At 44.2% G+C, this 17,379-nt stretch overlaps 13 non-coding genes across 13 annotated transcripts; all 13 read left to right on the top strand.

The window, feature by feature from the left end:
* Nucleotides 1–91: 91 nt before the first annotated feature.
* On the top strand, nucleotides 92–210 carry LOC139068375 (5S ribosomal RNA). Its single transcript, XR_011519974.1, has one exon. It is a non-coding gene; the product is annotated as a 5S ribosomal RNA (ribosomal RNA).
* A 1,260-nt stretch (nucleotides 211–1,470) lies between these two features.
* On the top strand, nucleotides 1,471–1,589 carry LOC139066450 (5S ribosomal RNA). Its single transcript, XR_011519350.1, has one exon. It is a non-coding gene; the product is annotated as a 5S ribosomal RNA (ribosomal RNA).
* Nucleotides 1,590–2,849: 1,260 nt separating this feature from the next.
* Nucleotides 2,850–2,968, top strand: LOC139068386 (5S ribosomal RNA). Its single transcript, XR_011519985.1, has one exon. It is a non-coding gene; the product is annotated as a 5S ribosomal RNA (ribosomal RNA).
* A 1,260-nt stretch (nucleotides 2,969–4,228) lies between these two features.
* Nucleotides 4,229–4,347, top strand: LOC139068398 (5S ribosomal RNA). The gene has a single exon (XR_011519997.1). It is a non-coding gene; the product is annotated as a 5S ribosomal RNA (ribosomal RNA).
* Nucleotides 4,348–5,608: 1,261 nt separating this feature from the next.
* On the top strand, nucleotides 5,609–5,727 carry LOC139068410 (5S ribosomal RNA). The gene has a single exon (XR_011520008.1). It is a non-coding gene; the product is annotated as a 5S ribosomal RNA (ribosomal RNA).
* A 1,260-nt stretch (nucleotides 5,728–6,987) lies between these two features.
* Nucleotides 6,988–7,106, top strand: LOC139068271 (5S ribosomal RNA). The gene has a single exon (XR_011519870.1). It is a non-coding gene; the product is annotated as a 5S ribosomal RNA (ribosomal RNA).
* A 1,261-nt stretch (nucleotides 7,107–8,367) lies between these two features.
* Nucleotides 8,368–8,486, top strand: LOC139068322 (5S ribosomal RNA). Its single transcript, XR_011519921.1, has one exon. It is a non-coding gene; the product is annotated as a 5S ribosomal RNA (ribosomal RNA).
* Nucleotides 8,487–9,746: 1,260 nt separating this feature from the next.
* On the top strand, nucleotides 9,747–9,865 carry LOC139068294 (5S ribosomal RNA). The gene has a single exon (XR_011519893.1). It is a non-coding gene; the product is annotated as a 5S ribosomal RNA (ribosomal RNA).
* Nucleotides 9,866–11,125: 1,260 nt separating this feature from the next.
* On the top strand, nucleotides 11,126–11,244 carry LOC139068266 (5S ribosomal RNA). The gene has a single exon (XR_011519865.1). It is a non-coding gene; the product is annotated as a 5S ribosomal RNA (ribosomal RNA).
* Nucleotides 11,245–12,503: 1,259 nt separating this feature from the next.
* LOC139068421 (5S ribosomal RNA) lies at nucleotides 12,504–12,622 on the top strand. The gene has a single exon (XR_011520019.1). It is a non-coding gene; the product is annotated as a 5S ribosomal RNA (ribosomal RNA).
* A 1,260-nt stretch (nucleotides 12,623–13,882) lies between these two features.
* Nucleotides 13,883–14,001, top strand: LOC139068029 (5S ribosomal RNA). Its single transcript, XR_011519726.1, has one exon. It is a non-coding gene; the product is annotated as a 5S ribosomal RNA (ribosomal RNA).
* Nucleotides 14,002–15,261: 1,260 nt separating this feature from the next.
* Nucleotides 15,262–15,380, top strand: LOC139068078 (5S ribosomal RNA). Its single transcript, XR_011519732.1, has one exon. It is a non-coding gene; the product is annotated as a 5S ribosomal RNA (ribosomal RNA).
* A 1,260-nt stretch (nucleotides 15,381–16,640) lies between these two features.
* On the top strand, nucleotides 16,641–16,759 carry LOC139068274 (5S ribosomal RNA). The gene has a single exon (XR_011519873.1). It is a non-coding gene; the product is annotated as a 5S ribosomal RNA (ribosomal RNA).
* Nucleotides 16,760–17,379: the final 620 nt, after the last annotated feature.

Here is a 17,379-nt window from a genome sequence, read left to right on the forward strand (position 1 = left end):
AAGGCCTCAAATTGCAGCATTCCATTCAATGGCAGCCAAGGGCACAACTGTCTCTGCACCCATAAAACGGAGGACGGAAGGACAAGCCTTCGCTTACGGCCATACCACCCTGAACACGCCCGATCTCGTCTGATCTCGGAAGCTAAGCAGGGTCGGGCCTGGTTAGTACTTGGATGGGAGACCGCCTGGGAATACCAGGTGCTGTAAGCTTTTGTCCTTGTCTTTTGAGCCAGCAGAGGGTGCTGTTACGCACTCGCCCTTCTGAGGAACAACACCTTACAGACCTCAAACAGTTACAACAGCATATTGCACTTTTCCTTAACCCTTTCATGCATAATAGTCACTCAAGTGGACAGGTACTCAAAATTGTTATTTATTTATTTTTGCTATTAAGCACAGCTGTTGAAGACTTTATTGCATTTGAGCACCTCCATTTGGACTTTGGTAAGCCAAGCCAACATATTTCATGTTCAGATTGCACGCTGTTCACTGAGGTGGACATGTAATAAATTATTTGTAAATTATACATTTTTACAAAAAATATTTGTTGAAATTTGTTTCATTCACACCTAAAGATGAATCAAAAAATTGTTAAAAAAAATCATGGTTGAAGATTTCATAATTCATGCATCAAAGGGTTAACACAGAAATGTCAAAAAGCCCATTCCCTGGGGCAATCAGGTTTTAAAAGATTGTTTCTTCTTCAATACGTTCACATTTTACTTCCCAAGTTGCAATAGAGAAAATCCAACTCATCTATCTGTGACTTACTTGCAATTCAGGGATCTAACTAAAGTTTGTCATTAAGATTTCGTTCCGGAGCAAGGCTCTGCAGCCTGCGGCCATGATGGCACGTCGCAAGTCTTTGCCGCTACGCTACCAGCTAAAAGAAATGTGGGCCTTTTACTGGAATGGCATCAAAATGCACCAATAGGTCTTTTCCACAAAGACCCAAATAGGTTGTTGGAGAAACACATTGCAATTTATTGCTGCCAAACACAAGAAAAGCTGAACTCACAAACTAAGAAAAATCGGGCGCCAGCCGGCCGGCACCTGTTTGCAAGGATTTCACCCACAGAGCCCGGCCAGACGCAGCCCGAACAGGGGGGCGTGGGTCCCACTTTCCATGAGCCGACCACTCATAGGAGGGACAAAGGAAAAACGAGGTACTTCTCTCAACTGAGGTGAAGGTGGCCTTTTTGTACATCCAAATGTTAAATAATATCGTTTGTACTTTCTGACGTCTGCGATGTGAACAAATTTGGATTAAAGCGCATGAACCTATTCTACTGTGTCACTACACAAGCTCCCCTCTCCGCTTTCGCCCACGGAGCCCGGCCAGACACAGCTCAAACTGGGGATGAGGGCGGTTTACTGGAAAGGCCTCAAATTGCAGCATTCCATTCAATGGCAGCCAAGGGCACAACTGTCTCTGCACCCATAAAACGGAGGACGGAAGGACAAGCCTTCGCTTACGGCCATACCACCCTGAACACTCCCGATCTCGTCTGATCTCGGAAGCTAAGCAGGGTTGGGCCTGGTTAGTACTTGGATGGGAGACCGCCTGGGAATACCAGGTGCTGTAAGCTTTTGTCCTTGTCTTTTGAGCCAGCAGAGGGTGCTGTTACGCACTCGCCCTTCTGAGGAACAACACCTTACAGACCTCAAACAGTTACAACAGCATATTGCACTTTTCCTTAACCCTTTCATGCATAATAGTCACTCAAGTGGACAGGTACTCAAAATTGTTATTTATTTATTTTTGCTATTAAGCACAGCTGTTGAAGACTTTATTGCATTTGAGCACCTCCATTTGGACTTTGGTAAGCCAAGCCAACATATTTCATGTTCAGATTGCACGCTGTTCACTGAGGTGGACATGTAATAAATTATTTGTAAATTATACATTTTTACAAAAAATATTTGTTGAAATTTGTTTCATTCACACCTAAAGATGAATCAAAAAATTGTTAAAAAAAATCATGGTTGAAGATTTCATAATTCATGCATCAAAAGGTTAACACAGAAATGTCAAAAAGCCCATTCCCTGGGGCAATCAGGTTTTAAAAGAGCGTTTCTTCTTCAATACGTTCACATTTTACTTCCCAAGTTGCAATAGAGAAAATCCAACTCATCTATCTGTGACTTACTTGCAATTCAGGGATCTAACTAAAGATTGTCATTAAGATTTCGTTCCGGAGCAAGGCTCTGCAGCCTGCGGCCATGATGGCACGTCACAAGTCTTTGCCGCTACGCTACCAGCTAAAAGAAATGTGGGCCTTTTACTGGAATGGCATCAAAATGCACCAATAGGTCTTTTCCACAAAGACCCAAATAGGTTGTTGGAGAAACACATTGCAATTTATTGCTGCCAAACACAAGAAAAGCTGAACTCACAAACTAAGAAAAATCGGGCGCCAGCCGGCCGGCACCTGTTTGCAAGGATTTCACCCACAGAGCCCGGCCAGACGCAGCCCGAACAGGGGGGCGTGGGTCCCACTTTCCATGGGCCCACCACTCATAGGAGGGACAAAGGAAAAACGAGGTACTTCTCTCAACTGAGGTGAAGGTGGCCTTTTTGTACATCCAAATGTTAAATAATATCGTTTGTACTTTCTGACGTCTGCGATGTGAACAAATTTGGATTAAAGCGCATGAACCTATTCTACTGTGTCACCACACAAGCTCCACTCCCCGCTTTCGCCCACGGAGCCCGGCCAGACACAGCTCAAACTGGGGATGAGGGCGGTTTACTGGAAAGGCCTCAAATTGCAGCATTCCATTCAATGGCAGCCAAGGGCACAACTGTCTCTGCACCCATAAAACGGAGGACGGAAGGACAAGCCTTCGCTTACGGCCATACCACCCTGAACACGCCCGATCTCGTCTGATCTCGGAAGCTAAGCAGGGTCGGGCCTGGTTAGTACTTGGATGGGAGACCGCCTGGGAATACCAGGTGCTGTAAGCTTTTGTCCTTGTCTTTTGAGCCAGCAGAGGGTGCTGTTACGCACTCGCCCTTCTGAGGAACAACACCTTACAGACCTCAAACAGTTACAACAGCATATTGCACTTTTCCTTAACCCTTTCATGCATAATAGTCACTCAAGTGGACAGGTACTCAAAATTGTTATTTATTTATTTTTGCTATTAAGCACAGCTGTTGAAGACTTTATTGCATTTGAGCACCTCCATTTGGACTTTGGTAAGCCAAGCCAACATATTTCATGTTCAGATTGCACGCTGTTCACTGAGGTGGACATGTAATAAATTATTTGTAAATTATACATTTTTACAAAAAATATTTGTTGAAATTTGTTTCATTCACACCTAAAGATGAATCAAAAAATTGTTAAAAAAAATCATGGTTGAAGATTTCATAATTCATGCATCAAAAGGTTAACACAGAAATGTCAAAAAGCCCATTCCCTGGGGCAATCAGGTTTTAAAAGAGCGTTTCTTCTTCAATACGTTCACATTTTACTTCCCAAGTTGCAATAGAGAAAATCCAACTCATCTATCTGTGACTTACTTGCAATTCAGGGATCTAACTAAAGTTTGTCATTAAGATTTTGTTCCGGAGCAAGGCTCTGCAGCCTGCGGCCATGATGGCACGTCGCAAGTCGTTGCCGCTACGCTACCAGCTAAAAGAAATGTGGGCCTTTTACTGGAATGGCATCAAAATGCACCAATAGGTCTTTTCCACAAAGACCCAAATAGGTTGTTGGAGAAACACATTGCAATTTATTGCTGCCAAACACAAGAAAAGCTGAACTCACAAACTAAGAAAAATCGGGCGCCAGCCGGCCGGCACCTGTTTGCAAGGATTTCACCCACAGAGCCCGGCCAGACGCAGCCCGAACAGGGGGGCGTGGGTCCCACTTTCCATGGGCCCACCACTCATAGGAGGGACAAAGGAAAAATGAGGTACTTCTCTCAACTGAGGTGAAGGTGGCCTTTTTGTACATCCAAATGTTAAATAATATCGTTTGTACTTTCTGACGTCTGCGATGTGAACAAATTTGGATTAAAGCGCATGAACCTATTCTACTGTGTCACTACACAAGCTCCCCTCTCCGCTTTCGCCCACGGAGCCCGGCCAGACACAGCTCAAACTGGGGATGAGGGCGGTTTACTGGAAAGGCCTCAAATTGCAGCATTCCATTCAATGGCAGCCAAGGGCACAACTGTCTCTGCACCCATAAAACGGAGGACGGAAGGAGAAGCCTTCGCTTACGGCCATACCACCCTGAACACGCCCGATCTCGTCTGATCTCGGAAGCTAAGCAGGGTCGGGCCTGGTTAGTACTTGGATGGGAGACCGCCTGGGAATACCAGGTGCTGTAAGCTTTTGTCCTTGTCTTTTGAGCCAGCAGAGGGTGCTGTTACGCACTCGCCCTTCTGAGGAACAACACCTTACAGACCTCAAACAGTTACAACAGCATATTGCACTTTTCCTTAACCCTTTCATGCATAATAGTCACTCAAGTGGACAGGTACTCAAAATTGTTATTTATTTATTTTTGCTATTAAGCACAGCTGTTGAAGACTTTATTGCATTTGAGCACCTCCATTTGGACTTTGGTAAGCCAAGCCAACATATTTCATGTTCAGATTGCACGCTGTTCACTGAGGTGGACATGTAATAAATTATTTGTAAATTATACATTTTTACAAAAAATATTTGTTGAAATTTGTTTCATTCACACCTAAAGATGAATCAAAAAATTGTTAAAAAAAAATCATGGTTGAAGATTTCATAATTCATGCATCAAAAGGTTAACACAGAAATGTCAAAAAGCCCATTCCCTGGGGCAATCAGGTTTTAAAAGAGCGTTTCTTCTTCAATACGTTCACATTTTACTTCCCAAGTTGCAATAGAGAAAATCCAACTCATCTATCTGTGACTTACTTGCAATTCAGGGATCTAACTAAAGATTGTCATTAAGATTTCGTTCCGGAGCAAGGCTCTGCAGCCTGCGGCCATGATGGCACGTCACAAGTCTTTGCCGCTACGCTACCAGCTAAAAGAAATGTGGGCCTTTTACTGGAATGGCATCAAAATGCACCAATAGGTCTTTTCCACAAAGACCCAAATAGGTTGTTGGAGAAACACATTGCAATTTATTGCTGCCAAACACAAGAAAAGCTGAACTCACAAACTAAGAAAAATCGGGCGCCAGCCGGCCGGCACCTGTTTGCAAGGATTTCACCCACAGAGCCCGGCCAGACGCAGCCCGAACAGGGGGGCGTGGGTCCCACTTTCCATGGGCCCACCACTCATAGGAGGGACAAAGGAAAAACGAGGTACTTCTCTCAACTGAGGTGAAGGTGGCCTTTTTGTACATCCAAATGTTAAATAATATCGTTTGTACTTTCTGACGTCTGCGATGTGAACAAATTTGGATTAAAGCGCATGAACCTATTCTACTGTGTCACCACACAAGCTCCACTCCCCGCTTTCGCCCACGGAGCCCGGCCAGACACAGCTCAAACTGGGGATGAGGGCGGTTTACTGGAAAGGCCTCAAATTGCAGCATTCCATTCAATGGCAGCCAAGGGCACAACTGTCTCTGCACCCATAAAACGGAGGACGGAAGGACAAGCCTTCGCTTACGGCCATACCACCCTGAACACGCCCGATCTCGTCTGATCTCGGAAGCTAAGCAGGGTCGGGCCTGGTTAGTACTTGGATGGGAGACCGCCTGGGAATACCAGGTGCTGTAAGCTTTTGTCCTTGTCTTTTGAGCCAGCAGAGGGTGCTGTTACGCACTCGCCCTTCTGAGGAACAACACCTTACAGACCTCAAACAGTTACAACAGCATATTGCACTTTTCCTTAACCCTTTCATGCATAATAGTCACTCAAGTGGACAGGTACTCAAAATTGTTATTTATTTATTTTTGCTATTAAGCACAGCTGTTGAAGACTTTATTGCATTTGAGCACCTCCATTTGGACTTTGGTAAGCCAAGCCAACATATTTCATGTTCAGATTGCACGCTGTTCACTGAGGTGGACATGTAATAAATTATTTGTAAATTATACATTTTTACAAAAAATATTTGTTGAAATTTGTTTCATTCACACCTAAAGATGAATCAAAAAATTGTTAAAAAAAATCATGGTTGAAGATTTCATAATTCATGCATCAAAAGGTTAACACAGAAATGTCAAAAAGCCCATTCCCTGGGGCAATCAGGTTTTAAAAGAGCGTTTCTTCTTCAATACGTTCACATTTTACTTCCCAAGTTGCAATAGAGAAAATCCAACTCATCTATCTGTGACTTACTTGCAATTCAGGGATCTAACTAAAGATTGTCATTAAGATTTCGTTCCGGAGCAAGGCTCTGCAGCCTGCGGCCATGATGGCACGTCGCAAGTCGTTGCCGCTACGCTACCAGCTAAAAGAAATGTGGGCCTTTTACTGGAATGGCATCAAAATGCACCAATAGGTGTTTTCCACAAAGACCCAAATAGGTTGTTGGAGAAACACATTGCAATTTATTGCTGCCAAACACAAGAAAAGCTGAACTCACAAACTAAGAAAAATCGGGCGCCAGCCGGCCGGCACCTGTTTGCAAGGATTTCACCCACAGAGCCCGGCCAGACGCAGCCCGAACAGGGGGGCGTGGGTCCAACTTTCCATGGGCCCACCACTCATAGGAGGGACAAAGGAAAAACGAGGTACTTCTCTCAACTGAGGTGAAGGTGGCCTTTTTGTACATCCAAATGTTAAATAATATCGTTTGTACTTTCTGACGTCTGCGATGTGAACAAATTTGGATTAAAGCGCATGAACCTATTCTACTGTGTCACTACACAAGCTCCCCTCTCCGCTTTCGCCCACGGAGCCCGGCCAGACACAGCTCAAACTGGGGATGAGGGCGGTTTACTGGAAAGGCCTCAAATTGCAGCATTCCATTCAATGGCAGCCAAGGGCACAACTGTCTCTGCACCCATAAAATGGAGGACGGAAGGACAAGCCTTCGCTTACGGCCATACCACCCTGAACCCGCCCGATCTCGTCTGATCTCAGAAGCTAAGCAGGGTCGGGCCTGGTTAGTACTTGGATGGGAGACCGCCTGGGAATACCAGGTGCTGTAAGCTTTTGTCCTTGTCTTTTGAGCCAGCAGAGGGTGCTGTTACGCACTCGCCCTTCTGAGGAACAACACCTTACAGACCTCAAACAGTTACAACAGCATATTGCACTTTTCCTTAACCCTTTCATGCATAATAGTCACTCAAGTGGACAGGTACTCAAAATTGTTATTTATTTATTTTTGCTATTAAGCACAGCTGTTGAAGACTTTATTGCATTTGAGCACCTCCATTTGGACTTTGGTAAGCCAAGCCAACATATTTCATGTTCAGATTGCACGCTGTTCACTGAGGTGGACATGTAAGAATTTATTTGTAAATTATACATTTTTACAAAAAATATTTGTTGAAATTTGTTTCATTCACACCTAAAGATGAATCAAAAAATTGTTAAAAAAAATCATGGTTGAAGATTTCATAATTCATGCATCAAAAGGTTAACACAGAAATGTCAAAAAGCCCATTCCCTGGGGCAATCAGGTTTTAAAAGAGCGTTTCTTCTTCAATACGTTCACATTTTACTTCCCAAGTTGCAATAGAGAAAATCCAACTCATCTATCTGTGACTTACTTGCAATTCAGGGATCTAACTAAAGATTGTCATTAAGATTTCGTTCCGGAGCAAGGCTCTGCAGCCTGCGGCCATGATGGCACGTCGCAAGTCTTTGCCGCTACGCTACCAGCTAAAAGAAATGTGGGCCTTTTACTGGAATGGCATCAAAATGCACCAATAGGTCTTTTCCACAAAGACCCAAATAGGTTGTTGGAGAAACACATTGCACTTTATTGCTGCCAAACACAAGAAAAGCTGAACTCACAAACTAAGAAAAATCGGGCGCCAGCCGGCCGGCACCTGTTTGCAAAGGTTTTCACCCACAGAGCCCGGCCAGACGCAGCCCGAACAGGGGGGCGTGGGTCCCACTTTCCATGGGCCCACCACTCATAGGAGGGACAAAGGAAAATCGAGGTACTTCTCTCAACTGAGGTGAAGGTGGCCTTTTTGTACATCCAAATGTTAAATAATATCGTTTGTACTTTCTGACGTCTGCGATGTGAACAAATTTGGATTAAAGCGCATGAACCTATTCTACTGTGTCACTACACAAGCTCCCCTCTCCGCTTTCGCCCACGGAGCCCGGCCAGACACAGCTCAAACTGGGGATGAGGGCGGTTTACTGGAAAGGCCTCAAATTGCAGCATTCCATTCAATGGCAGCCAAGGGCACAACTGTCTCTGCACCCATAAAACGGAGGACGGAAGGACAAGCCTTTGCTTACGGCCATACCACCCTGAACACGCCCGATCTTGTCTGATCTTGGAAGCTAAGCAGGGTCGGGCCTGGTTAGTACTTGGATGGGAGACCGCCTGGGAATACCAGGTGCTGTACGCTTTTGTCCTTGTCTTTTGAGCCAGCAGAGAGTGCTGTTACGCACTCGCCCTTCTGAGGAACAACACCTTACAGACCTCAAACAGTTACAACAGCATATTGCACTTTTCCTTAACCCTTTCATGCATAATAGTCACTCAAGTGGACAGGTACTCAAAATTGTTATTTATTTATTTTTGCTATTAAGCACAGCTGTTGAAGACTTTATTGCATTTGAGCACCTCCATTTGGACTTTGGTAAGCCAAGCCAACATATTTCATGTTCAGACTGCACGCTGTTCACTGAGGTGGACATGTAATAAATTATTTGTAAATTATACATTTTTACAAAAAATATTTGTTGAAATTTGTTACATTCACACCTAAAGATGAATCAAAAAATTGTTAAAAAAAATCATGGTTGAAGATTTCATAATTCATGCATCAAAGGGTTAACACAGAAATGTCAAAAAGCCCATTCCCTGGGGCAATCAGGTTTTAAAAGAGCGTTTCTTCTTCAATACGTTCACATTTTACTTCCCAAGTTGCAATAGAGAAAATCCAACTCATCTATCTGTGACTTACTTGCAATTCAGGGATCTAACTAAAGATTGTCATTAAGATTTCGTTCCGTAGCAAGGCTCTGCAGCCTGCGGCCATGATGGCACGTCGCAAGTCTTTGCCGCTACGTTACCAGCTAAAAGAAATGTGGGCCTTTTACTGGAATGGCATCAAAATGCACCAATAGGTCTTTTCCACAAAGACCCAAATAGGTTGTTGGAGAAACACATTGCAATTTATTGCTGCCAAACACAAGAAAAGCTGAACTCACAAACTAAGAAAAATCGGGCGCCAGCCGGCCGGCACCTGTTTGCAAGGATTTCACCCACAGAGCCCGGCCAGACGCAGCCCGAACAGGGGGGCGTGGGTCCCACTTTCCATGGGCCCACCACTCATAGGAGGGACAAAGGAAAAACGAGGTACTTCTCTCAACTGAGGTGAAGGTGGCCTTTTTGTACATCCAAATGTTAAATAATATCGTTTGTACTTTCTGACGTCTGCGATGTGAACAAATTTGGATTAAAGCGCATGAACCTATTCTACTGTGTCACTACACAAGCTCCCCTCTCCGCTTTCGCCCACGGAGCCCGGCCAGACACAGCTCAAACTGGGGATGAGGGCGGTTTACTGGAAAGGCCTCAAATTGCAGCATTCCATTCAATGGCAGCCAAGGGCACAACTGTCTCTGCACCCATAAAACGGAGGACGGAAGGACAAGCCTTCGCTTACGGCCATACCACCCTGAACACGCCCGATCTCGTCTGATCTCGGAAGCTAAGCAGGGTCGGGCCTGGTTAGTACTTGGATGGGAGACCACCTTGGAATACCAGGTCCTGTAAGCTTTTGTCCTTGTCTTTTGAGCCAGCAGAGGGTGCTGTTACGCACTCGCCCTTCTGAGGAACAACACCTTACAGACCTCAAACAGTTACAACAGCATATTGCACTTTTCCTTAACCCTTTCATGCATAATAGTCACTCAAGTGGACAGGTACTCAAAATTGTTATTTATTTATTTTTGCTATTAAGCACAGCTGTTGAAGACTTTATTGCATTTGAGCACCTCCATTTGGACTTTGGTAAGCCAAGCCAACATATTTCATGTTCAGATTGCACGCTGTTCACTGAGGTGGACATGTAAGAAATTATTTGTAAATTATACATTTTTACAAAAAATATTTGTTGAAATTTGTTTCATTCACACCTAAAGATGAATCAAAAAATTGTTAAAAAAAATCATGGTTGAAGATTTCATAATTCATGCATCAAAGGGTTAACACAGAAATGTCAAAAAGCCCATTCCCTGGGGCAATCAGGTTTTAAAAGAGCGTTTCTTCTTCAATACGTTCACATTTTACTTCCCAAGTTGCAATAGAGAAAATCCAACTCATCTATCTGTGACTTACTTGCAATTCAGGGATCTAACTAAAGATTGTCATTAAGATTTCGTTCCGGAGCAAGGCTCTGCAGCCTGCGGCCATGATGGCACGTCGCAAGTCTTTGCCGCTACGTTACCAGCTAAAAGAAATGTGGGACTTTTACTGGAATGGCATCAAAATGCACCAATAGGTCTTTTCCACAAAGACCCAAATAGGTTGTTGGAGAAACACATTGCAATTTATTGCTGCCAAACACAAGAAAAGCTGAACTCACAAACTAAGAAAAATCGGGCGCCAGCCGGCCGGCACCTGTTTGCAAGGATTTCACCCACAGAGCCCGGCCAGACGCAGCCCGAACAGGGGGGCGTGGGTCCCACTTTCCATGGGCCCACCACTCATAGGAGGGACAAAGGAAAAATGAGGTACTTCTCTCAACTGAGGTGAAGGTGGCCTTTTTGTACATCCAAATGTTAAATAATATCGTTTGTACTTTCTGACGTCTGCGATGTGAACAAATTTGGATTAAAGCGCATGAACCTATTCTACTGTGTCACTACACAAGCTCCCCTCTCCGCTTTCGCCCACGGAGCCCGGCCAGACACAGCTCAAACTGGGGATGAGGGCGGTTTACTGGAAAGGCCTCAAATTGTAGCATTCCATTCAATGGCAGCCAAGGGCACAACTGTCTCTGCACCCATAAAACGGAGGACGGAAGGACAAGCCTTCGCTTACGGCCATACCACCCTGAACACGCCCGATCACGTCTGATCTCGGAAGCTAAGCAGGGTAGTGCCTGGTTAGTACTTGGATGGGAGACCGCCTGGGAATACCAGGTGCTGTAAGCTTTTGTCCTTGTCTTTTGAGCCAGCAGAGGGTGCTGTTACGCACTCGCCCTTCTGAGGAACAACACCTTACAGACCTCAAACAGTTACAACAGCATATTGCACTTTTCCTTAACCCTTTCATGCATAATAGTCACTCAAGTGGACAGGTACTCAAAATTGTTATTTATTTATTTTTGCTATTAAGCACAGCTGTTGAAGACTTTATTGCATTTGAGCACCTCCATTTGGACTTTGGTAAGCCAAGCCAACATATTTCATGTTCAGATTGCACGCTGTTCACTGAGGTGGACATGTAATAAATTATTTGTAAATTATACATTTTTACAAAAAATATTTGTTGAAATTTGTTTCATTCACACCTAAAGATGAATCAAAAAATTGTTAAAAAAATCATGGTTGAAGATTTCATAATTCATGCATCAAAGGGTTAACACAGAAATGTTAAAAAGCCCATTCCCTGGGGCAATCAGGTTTTAAAAGAGCGTTTCTTCTTCAATACGTTCACATTTTACTTCCCAAGTTGCAATAGAGAAAATCCAACTCATCTATCTGTGACTTACTTGCAATTCAGGGATCTAACTAAAGATTGTCATTAAGATTTCGTTCCGGAGCAAGGCTCTGCAGCCTGCGGCCATGATGGCACGTCGCAAGTCTTTGCCGCTACGCTACCAGCTAAAAGAAATGTGGGCCTTTTACTGGAATGGCATCAAAATGCACCAATAGGTCTTTTCCACAAAGACCCAAATAGGTTGTTGGAGAAACACATTGCAATTTATTGCTGCCAAACACAAGAAAAGCTGAACTCACAAACTAAGAAAAATCGGGCGCCAGCCGGCCGGCACCTGTTTGCAAGGATTTCACCCACAGAGCCCGGCCAGACGCAGCCCGAACAGGGGGGCGTGGGTCCCACTTTCCATGGGCCCACTACTCATAGGAGGGACAAAGGAAAAACGAGGTACTTCTCTCAACTGAGGTGAAGGTGGCCTTTTTGTACATCCAAATGTTAAATAATATCGTTTGTACTTTCTGACGTCTGCGATGTGAACAAATTTGGATTAAAGCGCATGAACCTATTCTACTGTGTCACTACACAAGCTCCCCTCTCCGCTTTCGCCCACGGAGCCCGGCCAGACACAGCTCAAACTGGGGATGAGGGCGGTTTACTGGAAAGGCCTCAAATTGCAGCATTCCATTCAATGGCAGCCAAGGGCACAACTGTCTCTGCACCCATAAAACGGAGGACGGAAGGACAAGCCTTTGCTTACGGCCATACCACCCTGAACACGCCCGATCTCGTCTGATCTCGGAAGCTAAGCAGGGTCGGGCCTGGTTAGTACTTGGATGGGAGACCGCCTGGGAATACCAGGTGCTGTAAGCTTTTGTCCTTGTCTTTTGAGCCAGCAGAGGGTGCTGTTACGCACTCGCCCTTCTGAGGAACAACACCTTACAGACCTCAAACAGTTACAACAGCATATTGCACTTTTCCTTAACCCTTTCATGCATAATAGTCACTCAAGTGGACAGGTACTCAAAATTGTTATTTATTTATTTTTGCTATTAAGCACAGCTGTTGAAGACTGTATTGCATTTGAGCACCTCCATTTGGACTTTGGTAAGCCAAGCCAACATATTTCATGTTCAGATTGCACGCTGTTCACTGAGGTGGACATGTAATAAATTATTTGTAAATTATACATTTTTACAAAAAATATTTGTTGAAATTTGTTTCATTCACACCTAAAGATGAATCAAAAAATTGTTAAAAAAAATCATGGTTGAAGATTTCATAATTCATGCATCAAAGGGTTAACACAGAAATGTCAAAAAGCCCATTCCCTGGGGCAATCAGGTTTTAAAAGAGCGTTTCTTCTTCAATACGTTCACATTTTACTTCCCAAGTTGCAATAGAGAAAATCCAACTCATCTATCTGTGACTTACTTGCAATTCAAGGATCTAACTAAAGATTGTCATTAAGATTTCGTTCCGGAGCAAGGCTCTGCAGCCTGCGCCCATGATGGCACGTCGCAAGTCTTTGCCGTTACGCTACCAGCTAAAAGAAATGTGGGCCTTTTACTGGAATGGCATCAAAATGCACCAATAGGTCTTTTCCACAAAGACCCAAATAGGTTGTTGGAGAAACACATTGCAATTTATTGCTGCCAAACACAAGAAAAGCTGAACTCACAAACTAAGAAAAATCGGGCGCCAGCCGGCCGGCACCTGTTTGCAAGGATTTCACCCACAGAGCCCGGCCAGACGCAGCCCGAACAGGGGGGCGTGGGTCCCACTTTCCATGGGCCCACCACTCATAGGAGGGACAAAGGAAAGACGAGGTACTTCTCTCAACTGAGGTGAAGGTGGCCTTTTTGTACATCCAAATGTTAAATAATATCGTTTGTACTTTCTGACGTCTGCGATGTGAACAAATTTGGATTAAAGCGCATGAACCTATTCTACTGTGTCACTACACAAGCTCCCCTCCCCGCTTTCGCCCACGGAGCCCGGCCAGACACAGCTCAAACTGGGGATGAGGGCGGTTTACTGGAAAGGCCTCAAATTGCAGCATTCCATTCAATGGCAGCCAAGGGCACAACTGTCTCTGCACCCATAAAACGGAGGACGGAAGGACAAGCCTTCGCTTACGGCCATACCACCCTGAACACGCCCGATCTCGTCTGATCTCGGAAGCGAAGCAGGGTCGGGCCTGGTTAGTACTTGGATGGGAGACCGCCTGGGAATACCAGGTGCTGTAAGCTTTTGTCCTTGTCTTTTGAGCCAGCAGAGGGTGCTGTTACGCACTCGCCCTTCTGAGGAACAACACCTTACAGACCTCAAACAGTTACAACAGCATATTGCACTTTTCCTTAACCCTTTCATGCATAATAGTCACTCAAGTGGACAGGTACTCAAAATTGTTATTTATTTATTTTTGCTATTAAGCACAGCTGTTGAAGACTTTATTGCATTTGAGCACCTCCATTTGGACTTTGGTAAGCCAAGCCAACATATTTCATGTTCAGATTGCACGCTGTTCACTGAGGTGGACATGTAATAAATTATTTGTAAATTATACATTTTTACAAAAAATATTTGTTGAAATTTGTTTCATTCACACCTAAAGATGAATCAAAAAATTGTTAAAAAAAATCATGGTTGAAGATTTCATAATTCATGCATCAAAGGGTTAACACAGAAATGTCAAAAAGCCCATTCCCTGGGGCAATCAGGTTTTAAAAGAGCGTTTCTTCTTCAATACGTTCACATTTTACTTCCCAAGTTGCAATAGAGAAAATCCAACTCATCTATCTGTGACTTACTTGCAATTCAGGGATCTAACTAAAGATTGTCATTAAGATTTCGTTCCGGAGCAAGGCTCTGCAGCCTGCGGCCATGATGGCACGTCGCAAGTCTTTGCCGTTACGCTACCAGCTAAAAGAAATGTGGGCCTTTTACTGGAATGGCATCAAAATGCACCAATAGGTCTTTTCCACAAAGACCCAAATAGGTTGTTGGAGAAACACATTGCAATTTATTGCTGCCAAACACAAGAAAAGCTGAACTCACAAACTAAGAAAAATCGGGCGCCAGCCGGCCGGCACCTGTTTGCAAGGATTTCACCCACAGAGCCCGGCCAGACGCAGCCCGAACAGGGGGGCGTGGGTCCCACTTTCCATGGGCCCACCACTCATAGGAGGGACAAAGGAAAGACGAGGTACTTCTCTCAACTGAGGTGAAGGTGGCCTTTTTGTACATCCAAATGTTAAATAATATCGTTTGTACTTTCTGACGTCTGCGATGTGAACAAATTTGGATTAAAGCGCATGAACCTATTCTACTGTGTCACTACACAAGCTCCCCTCCCCGCTTTCGCCCACGGAGCCCGGCCAGACACAGCTCAAACTGGGGATGAGGGCAGTTTACTGGAAAGGCCTCAAATTGCAGCATTCCATTCAATGGCAGCCAAGGGCACAACTGTCTCTGCACCCATAAAACGGAGGACGGAAGGACAAGCCTTCGCTTACGGCCATACCACCCTGAACATGCCCGATCTCGTCTGATCTCGGAAGCTAAGCAGGGTCGGGCCTGGTTAGTACTTGGATGGGAGACCGCCTGGGAATACCAGGTGCTGTAAGCTTTTGTCCTTGTCTTTTGAGCCAGCAGAGGGTGCTGTTACGCACTCGCCCTTCTGAGGAACAACACCTTACAGACCTCAAACAGTTACAACAGCATATTGCACTTTTCCTTAACCCTTTCATGCATAATAGTCACTCAAGTGGACAGGTACTCAAAATTGTTATTTATTTATTTTTGCTATTAAGCACAGCTGTTGAAGACTTTATTGCATTTGAGCACCTCCATTTGGACTTTGGTAAGCCAAGCCAACATATTTCATGTTCAGATTGCACGCTGTTCACTGAGGTGGACATGTAATAAATTATTTGTAAATTATACATTTTTACAAAAAATATTTGTTGAAATTTGTTTCATTCACACCTAAAGATGAATCAAAAAATTGTTAAAAAAAATCATGGATGAAGATTTCATAATTCATGCATCAAAAGGTTAACACAGAAATGTCAAAAAGCCCATTCCCTGGGGCAATCAGGTTTTAAAAGAGCGTTTCTTCTTCAATACGTTCACATTTTACTTCCCAAGTTGCAATAGAGAAAATCCAACTCATCTATCTGTGACTTACTTGCAATTCAGGGATCTAACTAAAGATTGTCATTAAGATTTCGTTCCGGAGCAAGGCTCTGCAGCCTGCGGCCATGATGGCACGTCGCAAGTCTTTGCCGCTACGCTACCAGCTAAAAGAAATGTGGGCCTTTTACTGGAATGGCATCAAAATGCACCAATAGGTCTTTTCCACAAAGACCCAAATAGGTTGTTGGAGAAACACATTGCAATTTATTGCTGCCAAACACAAGAAAAGCTGAACTCACAAACTAAGAAAAATCGGGCGCCAGCCGGCCGGCACCTGTTTGCAAGGATTTCACCCACAGAGCCCGGCCAGACGCAGCCCAAACAGGGGGGCGTGGGTCCCACTTTCCATGGGCCCACCACTCATAGGAGGGACAAAGGAAAAACGAGGTACTTCTCTCAACTGAGGTGAAGGTGGCCTTTTTGTACATCCAAATGTTAAATAATATCGTTTGTACTTTCTGACGTCTGCGATGTGAACAAATTTGGATTAAAGCACATGAACCTATTCTACTGTGTCACTACACAAGCTCCCCTCTCCGCTTTCGCCCACGGAGCCCGGCCAGACACAGCTCAAACTGGGGATGAGGGCGGTTTACTGGAAAGGCCTCAAATTGCAGCATTCCATTCAATGGAAGCCAAGGGCACAACTGTCTCTGCACCCATAAAACGGAGGACGGAAGGACAAGCCTTCGCTTACGGCCATACCACCCTGAACACGCCCGATCTCGTCTGATCTCGGAAGCTAAGCAGGGTCGGGCTTGGTTAGTACTTGGATGGGAGACCGCCTGGGAATACCAGGTGCTGTAACCTTTTGTCCTTGTCTTTTGAGCCAGCAGACGGTGCTGTTACGCACTCGCCCTTCTGAGGAACAACACCTTACAGACCTCAAACAGTTACAACAGCATATTGCACTTTTCCTTAACCCTTTCATGCATAATAGTCACTCAAGTGGACAGGTACTCAAAATTGTTATTTATTTATTTTTGCTATTAAGCACAGCTGTTGAAGACTTTATTGCATTTGAGCACCTCCATTTGGACTTTGGTAAGCCAAGCCAACATATTTCATGTTCAGATTGCACGCTGTTCACTGAGGTGGACATGTAATAAATTATTTGTAAATTATACATTTTTACAAAAAATATTTGTTGAAATTTGTTTCATTCACACCTAAAGATGAATCAAAAAATTGTTAAAAAAAAAATCATGGTTGAAGATTTCATAATTCATGCATCAAAAGGTTAACACAGAAATGTCAAAAAGCCCATTCCCTGGGGCAATCAGGTTTTAAAAGAGCGTTTCTTCTTCAATACGTTCACATTTTACTTCCCAAGTTGCAATAGAGAAAATCCAACTCATCTATCTGTGACTTACTTGCAATTCAGGGATCTAACTAAAGATTGTCATTAAGATTTCGTTCCGGAGCAAGGC

This window comes from Nothobranchius furzeri, chromosome 2, assembly GCF_043380555.1.
Source record: "Nothobranchius furzeri strain GRZ-AD chromosome 2, NfurGRZ-RIMD1, whole genome shotgun sequence".
In the NCBI taxonomy this organism is placed as follows: domain Eukaryota; kingdom Metazoa; phylum Chordata; class Actinopteri; order Cyprinodontiformes; family Nothobranchiidae; genus Nothobranchius; species Nothobranchius furzeri.